This window comes from Protopterus annectens, chromosome 8.part0 (genome assembly GCF_019279795.1).
Source record: "Protopterus annectens isolate FY-2018-M chromosome 8.part0, PAN1.0, whole genome shotgun sequence".
NCBI classification, from domain to species: Eukaryota; Metazoa; Chordata; order Ceratodontiformes; family Protopteridae; genus Protopterus; species Protopterus annectens.
The window spans coordinates 1,249,682,524-1,249,703,065 of record NC_056741.1 but is presented as its reverse complement, the minus strand read 5'-3'; the positions used below and the strand labels follow the sequence as shown (position 1 = coordinate 1,249,703,065).

Here is a 20,542-nt window from a genome sequence, read left to right as displayed (position 1 = left end):
CAATTTCAGATGCCCAGGAGTGCGTTTATTGCCAGGGCACGTGGGCATGGTGTTGTAAGATCTGCACACCCTTTAATCTTAGAGCATTACCGGTAAACGAAGTAACAGAACAGTAACAACAATCATCACAGCCAGTAGAGAGTTCACGGGTTATACTTTATTGTAGAAGACACAAAGGGTTGGCGCTTTCATCTGCCAAAATACAGATTTCTTCAGAACCATTAACATTACATCAAACATTATATTATATACCTATTTATTAAAATAAAATTAATTAATTATATCTTAAAATATTAATGTTATTAAAAAAAACCGTTAAAAAAACAAAACTATTGGATAAACAAAATGATAAAACAAAACAAACAAAATATATTTGTAAAAAAATAAAATGTTATTCCAAAAATGTATGTTATAAAATAAATAAAAATAAAAATGTAAAAATAAATAAAAAAAATTTAAAAAATGCATAAAAATGCAAAAAATGCAATGAATACAATGCATAGATGCTCTCTATGCATATTTCTCTATTTACTACAACTCATCTTAAGATAGGTATATATGATATATATATAAAATAAATAAAATAAAATAAAGAAATATAACTGCAACTTGTTGTGACTTATAAAGACTACGTATACTCATGTATTCATTATGCATAATCTAACCTAACTAATCTGCTTGATAAATGTATCCAACTATATAAAATCCATCCCCCATTTAGAACCTAACTACATGGGCAACTGGAAAAAGTGAGACTTAATTGAAATCCTTTTAATCTCAATTCAAATATTGCATTTCTTTGTTCAAATGAAATTTAGTCATATGAAAATATGTGGATACATCTATCTGTAGTGGTTGTCATCTGTCCATTTTCTAGCCTTACTTTCTGTCCTTCCCAATGTCTTTAATTCTCCCTACTTGTCTATGATAGAAAACTGGTGTGTGAAAAAAACTGGTGTGTCTGTATGTCTGCGTTTTTAGTGTCTTGTGTATTTATTGTTTTAGTGTCTTCTGTATTATATATGTGTGCTTGTGTTCCCCTCTCCGGTCTTGATCTTCCTCTAGTTTTTGCCTATAAAAGGCCACTTTGTACAGTTTAGTGGCCCAGCATGCAACGTTGGGAATTGCAATTTATCTGCATACAGGTTATCTTAGTCTAATGGATGTTCTCTAGTCTAATGGTAAGAATTGATTGATGTGATCCAAATTTTTGAGATTTAGTCCCACATTTACTACCTTGCTTTTTGTGTCTTCCTCTCTTCAACTCAATATTTTTATTCCAATATGTTTTTATGTTGTTGTTTTCCTTCACATTATTGGTACATGTTCAGGGTTCCATAGTTCTGATGATATTCAAGAATGTCTGTAATCAAATTGACAAAGGTCTTCTGAAATCTCATGATCAAATCTTGTAAAAAATCTTGTCAAATCATCTTATTAGAAATCAAACACAAAAGTGACTCATTATTAAGATTGATGGAGCTTGATTTTGGCGTTTAAATGTGGATTGTGCTTGATTTTTGATTGTTAATGGTTCTATATAAAATTTGTATTGATTTTTGTTTGATGTTCTGTTAAAATCTGTATTTGATTTCATGCTTTGGCAGATGAAAGCGCCAAGTCTACAATGTGGTATCTATAAACTGTTACCTTGGGTTCTGCAATTGCTCTGTTTGCATCTTAGAGCATTGGCGAACAGAAGAAACAAACTTATTTTAAGGGGTCTTCTTTCTCCTTCCACTCAAGGGGCTCAAACCCCCTCCAAAAGAAGCACATCTGCTCCTCTAGAGCACCGTAAGTGTTCTCCTTCAAGGTCCCATAGGTCCTCATCAGAGCCACCAACCAAGGCCAGGAGACTTTTAGATCCGAGTTCCCTGGATTCAAAGACGTCTCGACATTTGGCTCCGAAGGCTTCAGCTTCAACTGTCATTACAATTAGTCCACCAGTTCCCTCTTCGGATCCTAGGTCATTGGATCCAAACCCAGGTAGTTCCTTTAGGAGTACTACATCTGAATATGTTTTAAACCCACTTTTGCCCACTTTGCGTGCTCAGCTTCTCCTAACTCCTAAAAAGCATTCTAGGCTCCCATCCACCACTTCCTTTAGGTCCTCCAGAAGCTTGTTGGAAGCCGATGTGGATAGGATGATGTGAAAGTTTCTCAGAGCTCAGTTCCAGATTGGGGTCTTATGAGCTCCATCCCCCACTGGAGCAAAGGCGTCCCATTTGATACAATGGTGGTGGCAGCAGCCACTAGGGGCTAGCAGAACAGAGCTCTTGTGTCCATCTGCGTAACAGGGAGTCCAGAGTGTTGGACAGTTTTAGAAAGCAAGTTTTCACATCTGCTACATTCACTCTGAGGTTGCTTAATTATCTGGTGCACTTTACTAGGCTTCAGAGAGATTTGACTGAAGAACTATCAAATATTCTGAGTCCATGTCTGCTGAGGATTTCAAAAAGACTTCTCAACTGGCTACTCTTATCTATTTCAAATGCTTCAATGAAGTTAGTCTCTCACACAGCTGAAAGGACCTCACATGCAGCAGGTTCGGGCATCACCATAAGGAGAGATGCCTGAATATGGCTATGTGACTTTGAGGAGCCCTTTAAAGACACCCTTTGTTAATACCCCATTTAGTGGCACTTCCTTGTTTGAACCACCAGTAAAAGGTATGCTTGCACAATGCGAATAAGAAGGAAAGACCTTGACTGTGTGGAGATCAAATTTTTTACTCCTCAACAGACCTTCACTAGGAACCAGAGAGGTGGTTAGAGAATGCGAGTCCATAAATCTCAGGGACCTTTCCAGGATTCTTGTTAGGACAAACTCCCCCATTGGCAGAGGGGGAAATTTTAATGGTAAATGTCACCCTAGAGGCAGGGAGGCCCGCAGAACCAGGGCTTTAGCGACTCTCTTTCAGACAAGCCCTATCAGTGCTCCTGAAGTGCTCCCGACTCTCCAGCTTTGAAGGCTTTTGCACTTAGATGCCTGGGCTAACATCACAGGAGATTTATGAGTGCTAAGAATATCTGTAGATTATTCAAAATGAACCAAATGGCATCCAGGAGCTGGTACGTACGCAAAACAAATAATTTGTAAAAGAACAACCAGAACATTCAAACCTGCGAAGATACCTTATTATAACTTTAAAAATATGGCTAAGCACTTTTGTCCTTAGTCATTCTCAGAGCCATTAATCAAACTGTTAAAAAGTTGCAGCAAATAAAAAGCTATCCATAGACACACACCCTAATATTGTAACCAATCGTAAATTACTGGTTATAGTTGACAATCTGATAAAACAACTTTAAAGCTAACCAGTCATGGCTTATTCTATGTACTTGGAATTCATCTTGACCACTACATATTGAGAAACATAAAAAAATCAAAACATTAAAAAGAAACCACCAATCAAAATGGTGGCTTACAAACAATGTTCATCCCATTGTCCTGTAAAGAAAAACGTATCTCGTTAATCACTCGTAAAGTTGATCTTGGTCATTACCAAGCATAATATTAAGTCTACGTGTGTCAAATAATTGTAAATCTGTGAATGTTCGTATTATGTTGTACTGGAAAATCTTTAAAAATTGCTGATTGTAGCTAGTTCGTTATGTATTGGAAATTGTGTCCACTACATATATAGTAACCAATAGCACCATTGGTAACGAGCCACTGACCAGTGTAATGACCTGAATGTGATTGGTTGTAAAATATAAATAAACATAACACATTAGAAATCAGCCTGACAGAATCCCAGCATTACAACACTTACTCAAGCCCTATAATACCACTCATCTCCTCAGATCTACACATAAACTCTCTTGCAATTCTCCAAAAGTAACAACAGGGCTGGGGATTCCCTCTTTTCCCACTATATATATCTAAAATTTGGAACTCTATTCCCCAACATATATTGAATGTCACTGACATAACTCAATTCAAGAAAAAACTAAAGGACTGTTTATATAGCTACTTGATTTGCTCCTCTATCAGCCCATGGTAATCTCTTCCCTATATGCCTTTTCCACTGTCTTTAACCCCCTACTTTCCTATCTAATATCTTCTTCTAACCCCCTCCTCTTTCTTATCCACTTTAACTAATAACCTTTACTTTCTCTCAGTTTTACCTTCTATGAAATAACTTTTCCTAACAATTTGATGTTATTTTTGTGTCAGTGTATATTATGTTTTATCTTATTGTGTTACATCTAATGATGATGTATATTTATACTTCAAAATATTACTGTATTTGTTCCTTTTATTGCCGACGTAAGTACTGTTTATGGAACTTTTCTCACAGAGTCTCCGCTGAAAATGGGCTCACACCCAGACAGACTGTCCTGATTAACAAATGTAAAATAATTAATAAGTAAATTATTCTGAAAACTAATAAAACCTCAAAAAAATCATCACCAATGCCTCCCAAAGGAAAAAGAAAACCAACCTATCAAATTGAACACTTAATATTGCCAACAAATGCAGATGAAGCATAAACAATGAACATAATACAAAAATATTAAAAAAGGTGCGATTATGGCCTGAATATTCATTTCTTACAGCCTGAAAAAAAAAACATTTTTATGTTCACTACTAATAGATATTGAATCATTAAGTCCAGGAAAGGATGTGGCATCTCGGTGCAAGTCCCATAACATTTCATGGTGCAGAAGATTATTTTTCCAATCCCTATCCAGTGTACCACATCGGACCTGTTCCAAAATGCAAAAATTGAATTTAACGAAGTTTTGACAGACCAAAGAGTGTCTAGCTAAGGCACTTTTGCTGTCGTTTTCTGTATGCTGTATATATGCTGGTAGATTCTTTTATTTAAAGGGTTGTTGGTCTTTCCAATGTAAAATGCAGTACATAAACTACACCACTCTAAATAGACCACTCAAGGGGACAGTTACATTTTGCAGATTTTACTAACTGCAGAGTGTAGGGACGTTGGAATCAATCTATATCTGCATTGATGATAACTAGGAAAGCCACCTCCTACAATCTTGGATCTCTCTATAATCTTTTTAATGTTGGAACAGTTTTTATGTGTAAATGGGCAGATCACTAAAGTGCGCTTTAAACTGATCATCACATTGCAGAATATGCCAATTTTTAGGCACAATTTGTCTAATGTCTTTAGAGTCATTAGTGTAATGCAGAATCATGTTGTTCTGCAGTAGACTTTACCATCACTTTTGTAAACATGAAATTGTAATCCATACTTGATCCATATTTGGTTGATCTGCCCTAGAACACAACTGCTTGGATCTCTTCTACCATATCCAACGGGAATCCCTTGTAAGGAACATGCATCGTAATTTGTCAAATTCTTGAATACATAATTGATCATTGGAAGTGAGATGAGTAATACGTATAAATTGGCTCTCTACTACCCCTCTTTTCTGGTGCATGGGATGATTGCTGTGATTGCGAAGAAAGGTATTGCAGAATGTGGGTTTTCTATATATATAGCTGTTTCAGTCTGACTGTCTTTTCCTTTTGCCACAGTGATATCTAAAAAAATTATGAATTCATGATGCCATGCGTAAGTAAATTGGAAAAACAGTGTGTCAGTAATTTCTTTAAACCACTGGATCCCCTCTTCATGGGGAATTGCTGTAAATAAATATCACAGGCTACCAAAATACAGGAGTCATCAACTGAGTAATCTTTCAGCTTGTTTAAAAAGTCCCACGAATCTTTGATGATATGACTAAAGTTGATAAATAGTCTCTTAAGTTTCCTATCAACAAACTTGGCCAAGGACTCAGTAATAGATTCATTAGCGGAGACAATGAGATGTAAAGGTGGCTCTTCCAGGTTAGAATGTATTTTAGGTATACCAAAAATTTTTGGTACATGTGGATGTGAAACTTCCAAACAATCTTGCAAACCCATGGTATAATGTCAAAAGAAGTAATTCATTAAGATGAACAATGATAGCTCAATGTGCTAAATTAATTTCATTAATGGAAATGATTCTGTATGTCTCCTGTTCATTCAGTAATGAGTACATTCTACATGAATAGTCCAAGTAGTCCATGATAACAAGGCCTCCACCTTTATCCATTTTCATATGTCAAATAGCATCATAAGTAATGTTGTTCAACACATTACATTCCTGTTTAGTAAGGCTGAAACGCTTGTTGGCTTTTTATTGGTAAGAATGTCTCATATTTCTTTTTCACATGTTTTTTTCAAAAACATTCACAGTAGGATGCAATGGTAGATTTATAATGCTTTTACACTTTAAGTTGTCAGTATACTAGATACCCATGTCTTTTCCAAACTGTGTATGAAAATTGATTTTTCTTGTAAAGATCTTTAAATCTAGCAATGTTTGTTCAACACTGGCCCATTGAGGGTTTAAACGAAAACCCCTTTAAGAAAATGTTTATGAAGTTCTGGGCCAGTTAATGTGTCTTAACCAATAGTGTTGGATTCCTGACTAATCCAAGCAGCAAATGTGATTTGTTCATTGATGATCCATCTGGTGTGCCATGGATGCAGATATCTTGTGAGTAAAGGGTAGGCATGCCAGAAATAACTGGAGAAAAACAAAATCCAAAATGAGCCAAACACCCTGGAACTAGTACATATGCAAAACAAATAATTTGTAAAACAACGACCAGCAATGTTTGTTCAACACTGGCCCATTAAGAGGGTTTAAACAAAAACCCCTTTAAGAAAATGTTTATGAAGTTCTGGGCCAATTAATGTCTCTGAAAAATTGTAGATATTAAAGTTGAAGAAAGATGTCATGGATACAGAGCCTTTGTCAAGATCAGTGATACATGAGTATAGTATCCAAAACATCATCTGTATTACCAGTTAGTTACTGTGTCTTGTTGTTCCATCTCTTCATGTTGCAAGTGGTTACATTCCTCTGTTGCTTGTTGGCCAAATATTTGAATCTTCTGGGACCAGGTTGGTCTAAAGGGAGGTCTTCTACAGCATTATAATTCTCATCCTTTTGGCGCATGTCTAGAGTAGTGTAATCCATGGGCTTCCTATATCCATAAGCTTGGGGGGATATACAGTAAGATTCTGGTAATCCTGATCTTCACGTACTAATTTCTAATCCTTGTTCTGTTTAATAGAGGTCAGTTTAAAATATATCTGCTTGAATATGTTAGTTTTGTTTGTTTGGGGAAAGTAGAGGTCCATAGAAATAGAACTAACCAACGTATCAGTTTCATCCTTAATTGTCACCATCCCTCGTTGGTTTTCCCTGAGAATTAATTTAGGCAGATCTAACTCAGTCTTGTTAAACAGTTCAAGTAATTCATAATTCAAGGTGGAATTCTCCTCAACGCCTTGTGAGAATTTCCAAATTCTCAAACCTTTTGAGACATGTTTCCTTTGAATGCTTTCATTAAGAAAATAGTTGTCTGTCTAATTGCAATAACTGGTATTTGAACAAAGTCCTGTCCAGAATTTGGATCTGTTTCTGCAGTGTAAGTAATTTCCCTTCTGCTGACCGAATGCATTCTCTATCAGTCGAAAATGTAAAGTTGTCTAACCATTTGGTCAGCTTGGTAGATTCACTTAAGTCATTAGTTGACTCAAGGCCGCTATCAGTTTGTGGTTTAGTGACTGGTTGTTGAAAGACTGTAGGCGTACCCTAAAACCGACTGGTCCATTCACTTGAGATAGATGTTGAGTCCGTTGTTGAACCAGTAGTGTTAGATTCCCGACTAATCCAAGCAGCAAATGCGATTTGTTCACTGATGATCCATCTGGTGTGTTATGGATGCAGATATCTTGTGAGTAAAGGGTAGGCATGCCAGAAATAACTGGAGGAAAAACAAAATCCAAAAGCCAAACAACACCCTGGAACTAGTACATATACAAAACAAATAATTTGTAAAACAATGACCGGAACTTCCAAATTCACGAAGATAGTTTATTGTAATTTTAAAAATACAGCTGAGTGCTTTCGTCCTTAGACATCCTCAGAGCCATTAATCAAATTGTTAAAAAATTGCAACAAATAAAAAGCTGTCCATAGACATAACCCTAATAAAATATTGTAACCAATCATAAATTACTGGTTGTAGTTGACTATCCAATAAAAAAAACCTTTAAAACTAACCAATTGTGGCTCATTCTATGTACTTGCAATTTGTCTTGCAGTACTCCAGAATCTCTCTACATGAGGTCCTCCCAAGGTTTCAGTAACTGGGGACTTTGTCCCATCTGTTGAGGAGTGATTGAAAACATCAGATAAAAAAGATGCGTACTTACCATAATGTTCCATCTGTGTTGTCCATCATTCTTCCTCAACTTCCAGCCCACCTGCCCCCACCTTTTGCTTCTGGAAAGCTCTGAGTCTTTATAGAAACATCTGATGTTCTTCATGTTTCACTTTTGCAGTTATCACATTAGGGTTATCCCTGCCAGGGTAGCCCTCGGCCGGCCCGAATACCAGAGACTTAGTATTTCTGCGTCGGTTGCTGTCGCTTGAGGACTGACATCAGGTCGTCAGTAGTATAAAGTAAGGCAGCCAACACCATTACATCAGTCTTTCTTGCCGTGGAGCCAGAAGCAGAAGCAGTTCGCATGAGTGCCGGTATGCCACTACCTGAGTTTTCGTCTCCAAATTGAAGTTGAAGTCTTCTAAAGCTAAGTACCCCGTTGGGGATCCTTTTTTTCTTGCACTAACCGATGTCAGAAAAAATTGTCTCGCCTGTGGAAAGCAAATACAACACCGAGACTTCCACTCTTACTGCATCACTTATTTAGGCCCAGACCACGACTTCCCCACGTTGTCGCTTCTGTGCTTTATTCAACGGCAGAACTATCCGTCGTCTGGCCATTATTGTAGACAGATATTTTTGTTTACAGTCTTTGAATTCCGATATGGCTTTGGTAAGCCATCCGACAGCAGCTCTTCCAAAAAAACATGAAGATAAAGGCAGACACAGACCGCACGGGTCCAAACCTACCGACGATGCTTCCGTTAAGCTAGTCGTCAGTCCTCCGGTACTCAGTGAGGCACTTTCACAGCCCCTGATGCCCGCTTCAGTTGATTTGCAGGCCGCTACCAAGACCCTTTGGGAGTCTGGTATGCCACAAAACTCTTTTTCGACTAAGGATCCTGCGGTCGTCTCTACTTTGGATGGGTCCGGAGCCGCTGAGCAGTCACTGGCTTCTGAGGAAGTCCTTCGTACTACCAAATCTCGACACAGACGTACGTCTTCTTTCATGACTACCGTTCTTTCAGAAACGACTGAGTTTCTTAGGCTCAGGGTTTGAACCACACCCAAGAAACAGACGACTCTCAGGTGCCTGCTACCTTGCCTTAGTCTCAAATGCTTAAAATGGTGGAAGACCTTATCATGCTGATCAGGGGAAGCCAAGCTACCCCCTCAAAAAGGAAGAGAGATCTGTCCCCTGTAGTTTTGTCTGAACAAGAGTCAGATGAATCTGATGCATCTGACTATGAAGGCATGAGACCCCTCTCCACGTATGATGATTCTGATGCAGAGGACTCCATTCTTTCAGCCTCTCCCCCAGAGGATTTTTCCTTTGGGAAAACCCTCCATACTTTAATGGAGCCTTTCCAATGGGAGAGTCAAGACTACCCTCAATCTAAAAAGAGAGTCAGGGAATTCCTAGATCTTCCGCAACACAGACCCTTGGCTATCCCCCCAGTCCTAGATGTTGTGGATGATGTTTTCCTTGAATCCAGCTTGACTCTGACACCCTACCTCCTGCTCCCAGAAAACCAGACAGTTACTATAGAGTCCATGACTCACACAAATATATTTTTAAAAATCCAACAGCTGACCCTGAGGTCATTTTTCAAAGGCCAAAAGGGATTAAAGCAACCTCTGCTAAGAATCCCACCCCCTCAGACAGGGATTCCCGAGCATTGGACAGATGGGGTAAAAAAGCATGCACCTCAGCAACTCTTGCTGTCAGGACACTAATTTCAGCAACATACCTTGGAACTCCTTAAACAAAAAATGTCTTCCTTTCCTGCTTGGTACGAGACTTAATGCATTCTGCAAATCAAGTAACTAAACACACTTTGCACTGTGGTTTTGATGCCCTAGAAACTTCTTGCAGGGCTGCAGTCACTGGATCTGTCATTAGAAGACATGCATGGCTTAAGGAACAACCCCTGCCAAGACCATGTCAAATCTAAATTGTTGGATGCCCCCTTGCACAAAGATAACTTATTTGGCACTAAGGCAGAAGAGGCCTTAAAAAAGATGGAAGAAAAAGCAAAATCTGTGCAAACAGTTAAGGATTTCTTACAGGTCCAGCCCCCTAGTTCAGCAGGCATTGTCCCTCCAAGCACTGGTCCTTTCCTGCGCCGAGTAAACCAGCCCAGCCTAGGCCCCATGGAAGCAGATCCCCCAGACAGCAGCCCCAGGGAATGCAGAGATCTAAGCAGTGGACTTCCTCCACTTAAAAACCCAGGGAGTTCTAAGCCACCCCCTTATGGTAAGAACTCATAATGACTCACCAACTCCACCCCCCGCCCACCTTCACTTACCACTAGGAGGAAAACTCTCCTTTCACTCTAGCACCTTTGCCACCATTACCAAGGAGCAATGGGTTCTGAACATTGTGTCTCAGGGATACAAATTTTCCTTCCAACCCCAAAAGGGTTCCCAGATCTACCACTAAATCAGTGGGCAGAGGCTCAAAAGCAAATCCTTTCCCTGCTGTCTATGTTGGCAGTAGAACACGTTCCTGCAGAACAGATAGGCCAATGCTTCTACTCCAGATTTTTTCTGGTGCCCAGAAAAGAGGGCATCTGGTGCCCCATCCTCGATCTGTATATTCTAAACACCTTTTTGGTGATCCCAAAATTCATAATGCTCACCCTTCAGAAGCTGCTACCCATGCTGTCCAAGGACGCTTGGCTAGCCACCCTAGATCTAAAAGAGGCTTACCTCCACATTCCTATCAGGGAATCATGCAGGAAATATCTCCGCTTCATGGCAGGATCTCAACACTTTCAGTTCACTGCGCTTCTCTTTGGCTTATCTACTGCTCACAGAGTTTTCGCAAAATAGCTGGCTCTGGCCATTGCTTTTTGCAGATAAAGAAATATTCAGATTTACCCATACTTAGATTGCCTTATTCAGGCAGACAGCCAGGAAAGCTGCTCAAGCACCTGGCCTTTGTAAAGACCCTACTAACCTCACTAGGGTACACCATCAACGAGAAGAAATCTAAACAGGTGCCCACCCAAAGGATAATCTTTCTGGGAGCAAGTCTGGACACAGCATCCCAGATGGCATACCTTACACCAGAGAAACAAATTTTCCTGACAGCCTGCTTCTCTCAACTAGCCACCAGGCCCCAGCTATCTGCAAGGAAGATCCTGCAAGCTCTGGGGTTTATGGCATCTTGCATACTACTCATTCCCTATGCTAGACTGTATATGAGGAAACTTCATTGGTACCTAAAGACCCTTTGGTGTCAACACTCTCAAGACCTGGAAACTCTTCTACCTATAATTCCTTGCCTCAGAAAGGAATTTCTTTGGTGGGCAACAGCATGCTCCCACAAATAGGGACTGCCCTTCTCCCCACACTTCACCGCCCAAATCCTCACCACAGACGCATCAGACTACGCTTGGGGTGCACACCTGGATGACAGGTGCATACAGGGCCACTGGCGCCAACAGCAAATCCCTCTGCACATCAATCAAAAAGAGATGATAGCTGTGCAGCACGTCTCGATAGCTTTCAAACCCCTTCTCTCTCCAGGGGTTCTCCTGATCAAAACAGACAACACCACTGTGATGTGGTACATCAACAAGCAGGGAGGGACTCACTTCTACACTCTATGCAGGCTGGCCATGACTTTTTGGATGACGGCCTCTTCCATGCAACTACACCTCTTAGCACAATTCCTACCAGGCTCTCTCAACTCCCTGGCAGACCAATTAAGCAGAAACCTTCTGGACCCACACGAGTGGCAACTCAACAGAAGTACTTTCACCCTAATAACTCCAAAATAGGGAACCCTGAAGGTTGACCTCTTTGCCTCCCACACCAACCATCAGCTCAGCAAATTCTGCACCAGGGAGCATCACTGCATGGCTTGGAAAGTGGATGCCCTGTCCTTCCCCTGGGTCAATCTATCGATCTATGCCTTTCCACCCCTACCTCTCATCCCCAGGATACTGCTCAAAATAAGGGAGGAAAGCCCAAGGACCATTCTTATAGCTCCAGACTCGCCCTGATGATACTGGTACTCCTTGCTGCTTCCATGGCATCTTCCTCAGATTCCAAACCTCCTGACCCAGAAGGAAGGGGAATTCATGCATCCCCAATTGCAGACACTCAATTTGGCAGATTTGGTTTATTCCCTAACCCCGAAACAATCTGCCATCTTCAGTAAACAGGTTCTGGATGTTATCCGTGGTGCCAGACGTCCTGGCACCAGAAAGTCTTTTGCAGATAAATGGAAAAGGTTCTGCACCTGGGTCCAGGCTAAGGGAGCCAATACGGCACAGCCTTCTAGCCCTCTCATCCTGGATTACTTAGCTGACTTACTACACAGTGGTCTCTCCTTCTTCTTTATAAAAATTCTTGCCTCAGCTATTTTTGCTCATTTTCCCACTGAGCAGCCCCTTTTCTGACACCTTTTGATAAACAGTTCCTCAGAGGGGCTAGCAACTTGAGGCCTCCCAGTAGGGCACAAACACCACCTTGGGACCTTAACTTTGTCTTGGCAAAGCTCACCCTGCCCCCCCTTTCTAACCAGCTCCTTCTGTAGGGCTAAAATTTCTCTCCTGGAAGACAGCATTCCTTCTGGCCATGACTTCAGCGAGAAGAGTCTCTCAGCTGCAAGCACTCATGGCTGTGGAACCCTTCATCATCTTCCATGCAGACAGGGTATCCCTGAGAACTTAACCCACCCTTCATGCCCAGGGTGGTGTCTAGTGTGGCTCTCAACCAATCCATTCATTTGCCCACCTTCTTTCCTAATCCCCAGAACAAGGGGGAAAGGATTCTTCAATCTCTAGATGTGCGCAGACAGCTCAGATTGTATCTGGACAGGACTAAATACTTCAGAAAGTCTGATCAGTTGCTGGTTAGATTTGCTACAGAGCAAAAGGCAAAGCCATCTCCAAACGAACCATTTCCAAATGGATAGCACACTGCATCCATTTCTGCTACAAGCAGTATGGAAAGCCTCCCACCAAGGGGGTCAGGACACACTCCACCATAGCAGCCTCCACCTCTGCAGCCTTCCTCAGAGGAGTCCCCACCAGGGATATCCTGAAGGCTGCCACCTGGACATCTGTAAACACCTTTACCAAGCATTACCACCTGCCTCTCTTCTCAAAATCCAGGGCAGGGTTTACCTCTGCAGTCTTGCAGGGCATTCTAGCCAGCCCCTAGTTTCCTTGACTGCCTCCACCCATATCCTCTGCTTTGGGAATCTACCCAAATGTGATGACTACAACAGTGAAACATGAAGAACATAATACAGTTGCGTACACTTACCATAAATGTAGATTTTAATTAAAAATGTTCAGAATATCTCAAAACCTCCACAGGATCTCTGATTATTTTTGTTGTTTTAGGTTCCATAAGTTTGATGCCAACCCTTGCAACTTTCTGTTTCATAATGTTCGAGTGTATTTACTGTTGCAGTCCTGGCTTCCCTTCCTCCACCCCCCCCCCTTTATTCTCTTTCTCCTTTATTACCATTCTTCCTTGTTCTTCTTTCCTTACAAGGGACATATTGGTATTTATTTTCCACTGGTGGGGTTCTTGCACCAGAACCTTGGGCTCTTGACAGGTTAGGGTAAGAAAAAATGATGTAATGGCGTCCCTGATGACCTGGTGTCAGTCCTCAAGTGACAGCAATTGACGCAGAAATACTAAGTCTCTGGTATTCGGGCCAGCCAAGGGCTACCCTGGCAAGGATAACCCTAATGTGATGACTGCAACAGTGAATACACTCAAACATCTACATTTATGGTAAGTGTACACAACTGTACTTTTCTTGTTTGAGCTCCACCTTCCTTTTTGCCTTTGTTAAATTCCTCAACAGGTTGCTTGTTTATTTGTAGGGGCAACAAACTCAATTTGAGGTATGTTAGATGGGTGGGGCATTATGTGTAAAGGGAGGAGCTCAAGAGTTTTGGATCTGAAGATCTGGTAGACGCAGCCAAGGCTGCTACGAGTGTCTGATCCGAATCCCATTAGTTAAGAATGAGTAAAAATGAACAACACAGTTGGAAAATTATGGAGAGTACATAACTTTTTTTTTTGGCAACATCCTTGCTATTCTTTTAGCTAGTAATAGACATAAACACTTTATAATCATGGTCTAAAATTGAAATGGGTCTGTATGAAGCTGGATCTGAAGGGTCTTCACCATCTTTAGGTAACAGTTACCACAGCTTTCTTCCAAGATGTTGTTGCTTTCTATCCTTGTAAAATATTGTTAAACAAAATCTTCCAGATCTTTGTCACTTTCCTACCTCCTAGATTCCAGACTACCTCAGGAATACATTATTCCTGGAGACTTTCCTCCAGAATGCTTATATGTCATTTTTTGTCTCATCACCTCCTAGTTAGTTGTTCAGCCTCGTCTAGCACTAAACTTGGTATAATTAAGCCTTTCATAAATATTTCCATTTGTAATCTTTCTTGATTTCCACGCTTATCTGCTTTATACAAATTTTAAAAATTTTCAGAATATCTCAAAACCTCCACAGGATCTCTGATTATTTTTGTTGTTTTATGTTCCATAAGTTTGATGCTAACCCTTGAAACTTTGTTTCATAAGTAGTTGTGCCAAAAGTTTTTGTGCTCTGGAGTTATCAAAAATAGTTGCTTAACTGCAGACTTTCTAAACTCATGCTTGTTATCCAGATTTGCCCTTATTTTCTGTTTAGCACCCTGTATTTGTTGCTGCTCTTAATCTGTGCAATTCCCTTTATTCTGCAGTACTTTAACTTTTGTCAGAACCTATAAGTTATTTCTGTTGCTGTGTAACCATTCCTCTTTCCTTTTTATTTCAACCCTGTTTTTTTAACTCAATTTTCATTTTATCCCAGTCCACTAGCTGTAACTTCTGAAGTTATTTCTATCTTCTCGAATAACTTAATAATGTATACTACCCATTCCTTATATTCCTCTCTTTTTTAATAGGTAGGTAGAAAAGTGCCAGTGTCTTATTTTTGCTTCATTACTTTGCATTTTATCTTAGTTTTTATTGCTGCATGATATAAGTAGTTGTTAATGGATATGTGTCAAAGCTTTCAATTAAATGCACATGCCCCTGTGAAATATAACTTCTATCTGGTCTAGCCCAGTTATTGTACCTTGGGGAGTAATATGTAAACTGTGTCAGAGTTTCTGCTACTGAATTCACATCTTCCATAGCAAATATTTTCAAACATTTTATTCAGAAATCGACCCTATTTTGTTACATTATTCCTTCTCGCCCACAGCCCCCACCTACCCTGGTATATCCTCGGTATTGCAAATCAAATTGCAGTCCCGTCTTTAAATAATTCTCTGTTGAAAGCCGATTTTCTCCCGATATTTTCCTAAGCTCCATAATGGCAGTTTTCAGTGGAATATAAATACATGCCATTGTAATCCTCCTCCCTTGCCAACAGCCTGTTACTACCACAAATTTACTATTTTTGTTTTTTTCCTTAATCTGTTACTTTTGGAGCTCCTCTAGCAATTAGTTTATTTACTCCATTTTCTTCTTTCCCTGAAATTCTGCTGAATATCCATCCTAAAATCCTCTATTTGTCAACTTCAGATGCAAAATTTCTTTCCAAATATGGCTTCTGCAGTATTGCCTCTTGCACTCCCCATTTCTTGATATTATTCAATACTCTCTGCTTTTTATCTATACCTCTAAAGCTTTTCATGTTCCAGGATTATATGAACAGCATGGCCATCATGATAAAAAAAACTGCTGTTCCCACATATTATAATTTGCAGTTTTTTTAATGTGTATTTTCAGCTTTTATGTTGCATGCAAATACTAAATAAAAGCCTCTGTCACCTATTAAGTTAGAACAAACAAAACAATGTACATCTTCAAAGCATGAAGTTTAATCCTCCAGAAGACAACAGTTGTCCCAAACTGATGGCTCGCCTACAGACATCTAAACTAAAGTTAAGGTTACCCATGATAGTGTGTACACTACAGACTGTGCTGCCACTTACACTAATTGCTGTCTGTCCTTTTTGTTATCTTCCCCTCCCAGATATGAAAAGCAGTTTTGTATGCTTTCAGAAAACCTTAACCTTTAGCCCTAAGAAAAAGTGCACTGAATACCCTTAAAACTAAAGTGTACACTGTTGTATTAATTGCATTAAACTATTAGAGTTGCTTGGGAGGTTGTTGCCTCTTGGTCACTTTCATTAATTTCAAATTTAATTGTTTGCACCGAACTGCTTACCATTGTACTTCTAATTTTAGCAATTCCCTCAGCAAAGAATGCTTAGAATTCTCAAGATTAACTGTTTGCGCCTGCACATAGCTTGTCTCCATGGAAATGGACTCTGTGAATCTTTGTAAATTTCACTCAAAGAAAAATGCACAGTTGCCGTTAGCTGCAGACATCTGAACTCCTATGAACATTTTCATGTGGAAAACAAGCCAAAATTTTTGCAGTTGTAAGAAGTTTAGCAGTTTCATGAGTTTTCAACTTCTTATCTAATTTTTAAAATCTACATACTTGGAAAAACACGTTTGCAGTTTAAGCCAGAAGTTGTAATCTAGACATTCACCCTTGTAAAGAAAAAAATTAAAAATAATCTAATTCTATATATAATATCAGTGTAGTTTTACACCCTATCCCAACCCAGCAGCCCAAGATCACATTAAACTTGCTTTTGTCCAGCCTTTCTCCTGTTATACTGTAAAATCTCCGTTTCTTACAACTAAAGAAGTACTTGTTTAGCACATAGAACAGTCAATGAAATGACCCCCCCCACACACACACACACACACTTTTAAAATCCCTATGATTGTAAACTGCACAAAATTGTTTTACTGCATATAGCAATGCAGTTTGTATCATGAAACATTTTATACAAATACTAAGAACAAAAATTATTTTACTTTTTCTCCTTTTAGTGTTCTAAACATTGGTGATATAAAGTGAGGTATGTGTTTTACAGTCCACCAAGTTTAACAATGTCAGCAAAAGTCGTTGCAATCCAGTGATCAAAAACCCGTCTGTCTGCAAACCTATTAAATTTGGTAGGCATTGTCTATACTCATACAAGGTTGTTAAGGCCTGGAACTCCTAACTTGTATCCGTCAGGTCAATACCCTCCTTCCCATGTTTCAAAACTATTCTGAAAGACTTCCTAGCTAAAATCTGGTTCTGTTTTTTTTCCTAAAACCAATATAAACTATATCCCTAATTCCTTATACTGCCTTATTCTCCCTTCACTTAACTGCCTTACTTCTATCAAATTCTCTTCCCTGACTTGCTCTCTAAATATACCATAAGCCTGTTTTTTGGGTCTACTTCACGATGTCGAAAGCAGACAGTATTGAAGCTGATATTGCCGGCACCACAACATCGAAAGCACAGAACATCATGCAAGTAAACAACAATCTCAGTTGGAGATTTCCGTTTACCTCAATGTTGTGCGGTCTCGGAGTTGGAATATTTAAGTGGGGGGTGCAGGGGGGCTTGCCCCCTTGCCTACGCTATTTAGTTTTTATTTATTTATTTTTTTAAATGTTATTCGATGTTTTACTACATTGATCACTAGCGGTCGACCTTTAGTGATTTGATGCAGTAAGATTTCGATAACGTGATATAGACTCTGTTTTTCCTCACTTCATATTGCAGTGTCTATTTATATTGGACTGACTTGCCTTTAATTTATCTATAAACTGTCTAAAATTTCTATTAGTATTAAATTATTGTAATTTGTATTGATTCTTAACCAATGTTTTTATGTTATTGCTTATTTGTTATTTAAACTGCAGATATTTTTGTTGTATTTTTGAAGATTGTAAAATTATTATTGTTAATCTTTTGTAATATTTTGGAGCTTTTCTGTCCGGGCCACGACTGAAAATGGACTTCTACCCAGTTGGACTTCCCTGGTAATTAAATGTCAATAAAGTCCAGTGGTTTTCAGCCAGTTTTTCTTGCAAAACCATATTTCACAAATGTGACAAGATACTTTATAGTCTGCCATTTATTCACTAATTTTGGATTTGCTGGTCCTCTTCCTCTCTCTCTCTCCATCCCACAACACCAGACTCTGGTTCAAGTCCAAGGTATGGCTGATTCTTCTAGTCAACTTCTGTAGTTTTTCTGTCTTTCAAGCATTTTCCTTTGGAACCTTGGAAAAGTTTTCACTGGCAAAAGTCTCTCTATGAACCTTAACGACTGAAAATGAGAAGCAGACTCCCCTTCTGCGTGCTGACTAATTTTTTTTGTTGGATAAACTTTTTCTCTCTTAAATGACTGATTCTCCGGGGAAACACTTTGAAGACTGCTTTTTGGCATTCCCTGATTGTTGGAATATATTTGCTTCTCTGCTGATGTACAATGAATAATTATATACACAATCTGCGTTCTCCACTTTTTAAGATTTTGCCCTTCTGCCACAATTTTGTAAGGGTAGACTTTCTGCTGGTGTGATTGCATCTTTACTAATATAGATCTTGGCTGCTTTTTTGTGGCCAGGTTTGGAACATACACATGATGTGCCCTTTCAATCTTCACATTCTGCTGTAAAACCAGTCCATTTGCTTACTTGCGCTTTCATAAAATTAATACAGTCTGTTCCATCCAGTTTCTTTGGTACAGCAGAAAATGTCAGGTTTGCTCTGTGGCCTCTTTCTTCTTACTGTACTATTTTTTAACAGTTCTTGAGAAACCTCCTATTCAACCATCGTTTTCTTCGTGTCACCCTCTGATTTTTGCATTTTTTATGAGTTTGTATGAGTGGATTGTCAAAGCTTTCTATTTTTTTCCAGCCTTTTGTTGTTTGAGTTTATATATATATATATATATATATATATATATATATATATATATATATATATATATATATATATATATGTATATATATATATCCATACACATATATATTCTTCAGTGTTTGTTGCATTGTTTTGATGAACTTCCATAAAATGTTACATGGTCAGATTAGAGTGGCACAAAAGCAGCCACTACTGTTGCAGCCTTTTTTGGGAATGCTTCTTTACAACACATTTGTGAGACAGCTGTGTTGACCATTTCAAATTTTTTAGGCTTTACAAAACAGAAGTCTTTACCAGAAGCCACGCATCTTTGCTACTGCAGTTCTGCAGGCCCTCTGCACTCCCCCCAGCTATGTAAGCCTTTGGTGCCCTAAGGTATGACTTTAGTGTAGTCCCATACAAGTAATATATACCATCCTTGGTCCTTACAGTGAGCATACAGAGTTGCCAGCATATTCAGTATAACCATAGATGTTTAAGGTCAGTGCTGTAGTAAAGGCTCCCTCACTGCATCCCATCTGTTTCTGTTAGTGTACCATCCTAGAAGAAAGTTCCTGTTCTCCATCAGGGAAACAGTGTCTTCCTGCATCTTTGACTTGCCTTGTCCATCTACTGTGTCTTGTATACACACTTGTTGATTTCCTGGTCACTCCACAAAAAAAAGAAAAAAGGCACATGGCACTGAATGTAGTACAGGAACTTGTTTTCTTTATACCTTTCCTGTTATCCGCATCATGAAGAGAGTGGTCTTGCATGGAGATATCTGAAAATTCAGGAAGTTGGGAGGTTGTATATTTGCCTGCAGTGTAATTGTATATGTGATTAATTTTACGGCAGTAGTGATTTTTACCTAAACATCTAGAATTACACTGAATATGTTGACACACACTGTACTTCCTTCCAACATATGATAACTGTATTTCTGTATTGAGACAGCGTGACCGAACTAGACATACATGCACTGGAACAGGGACAGACTGTCCACCTGCTCTTTTGACTCAGACTCCGTTATCTCATTCTATGGAATATATTTTTGATGGAACATAATTAGAAGCAGAGGCCAGGAAAGCAGTAACAGTTGCAGAGGCACATCATCATTGCTGTGCCTGGGAGTCCTTTGGTTAAGAAGACTGTTGAAGATGCATACTTTACAGCTTTATAATGATTCCAAAGGAAAGAAGAAAAAAGCAGGTACTGGCCACCACGCTGAACAGCTTTTAAAACTTTTATTTAAAACACAGGAATGAACACTTTCAGGACCAAGCCTGAAGAAGGGTTTGGTCCTGAAAGCGCTCATTCCTGTGTTTTTAATAGTGGTTTATATAAAAGTTTTGAAGCTGTTCAGCGTGGCGGCCAGTACCTGCATTTTTCTTCTTTCCTTTGGAATCTTTGTGGGCAGGCAGCCTTTGGTGGAGTATCTACAGTTCTTTTTGGTTTAGGTTTACAATGATGTTGCATACGAGTCCAGATTTGCAAGAGAAGTTAGAGGAAGCATTTCCAGCCACGGTATGACAGCCATCTTTCTGCCCACCCCGGACTTCTACATTTCCTTTTTGCTATTATTGAG

The 20,542-nt window shown here is 39.3% G+C and overlaps 1 protein-coding gene across 2 annotated transcripts in view; it reads left to right on the top strand.

Moving 5' to 3' along the window:
- The window catches only part of LOC122809337, a 2,116,265-nt gene that overhangs the window by 1,539,165 nt on the left and 556,558 nt on the right, over window positions 1-20,542 (top strand). The window lies entirely within an intron of this gene.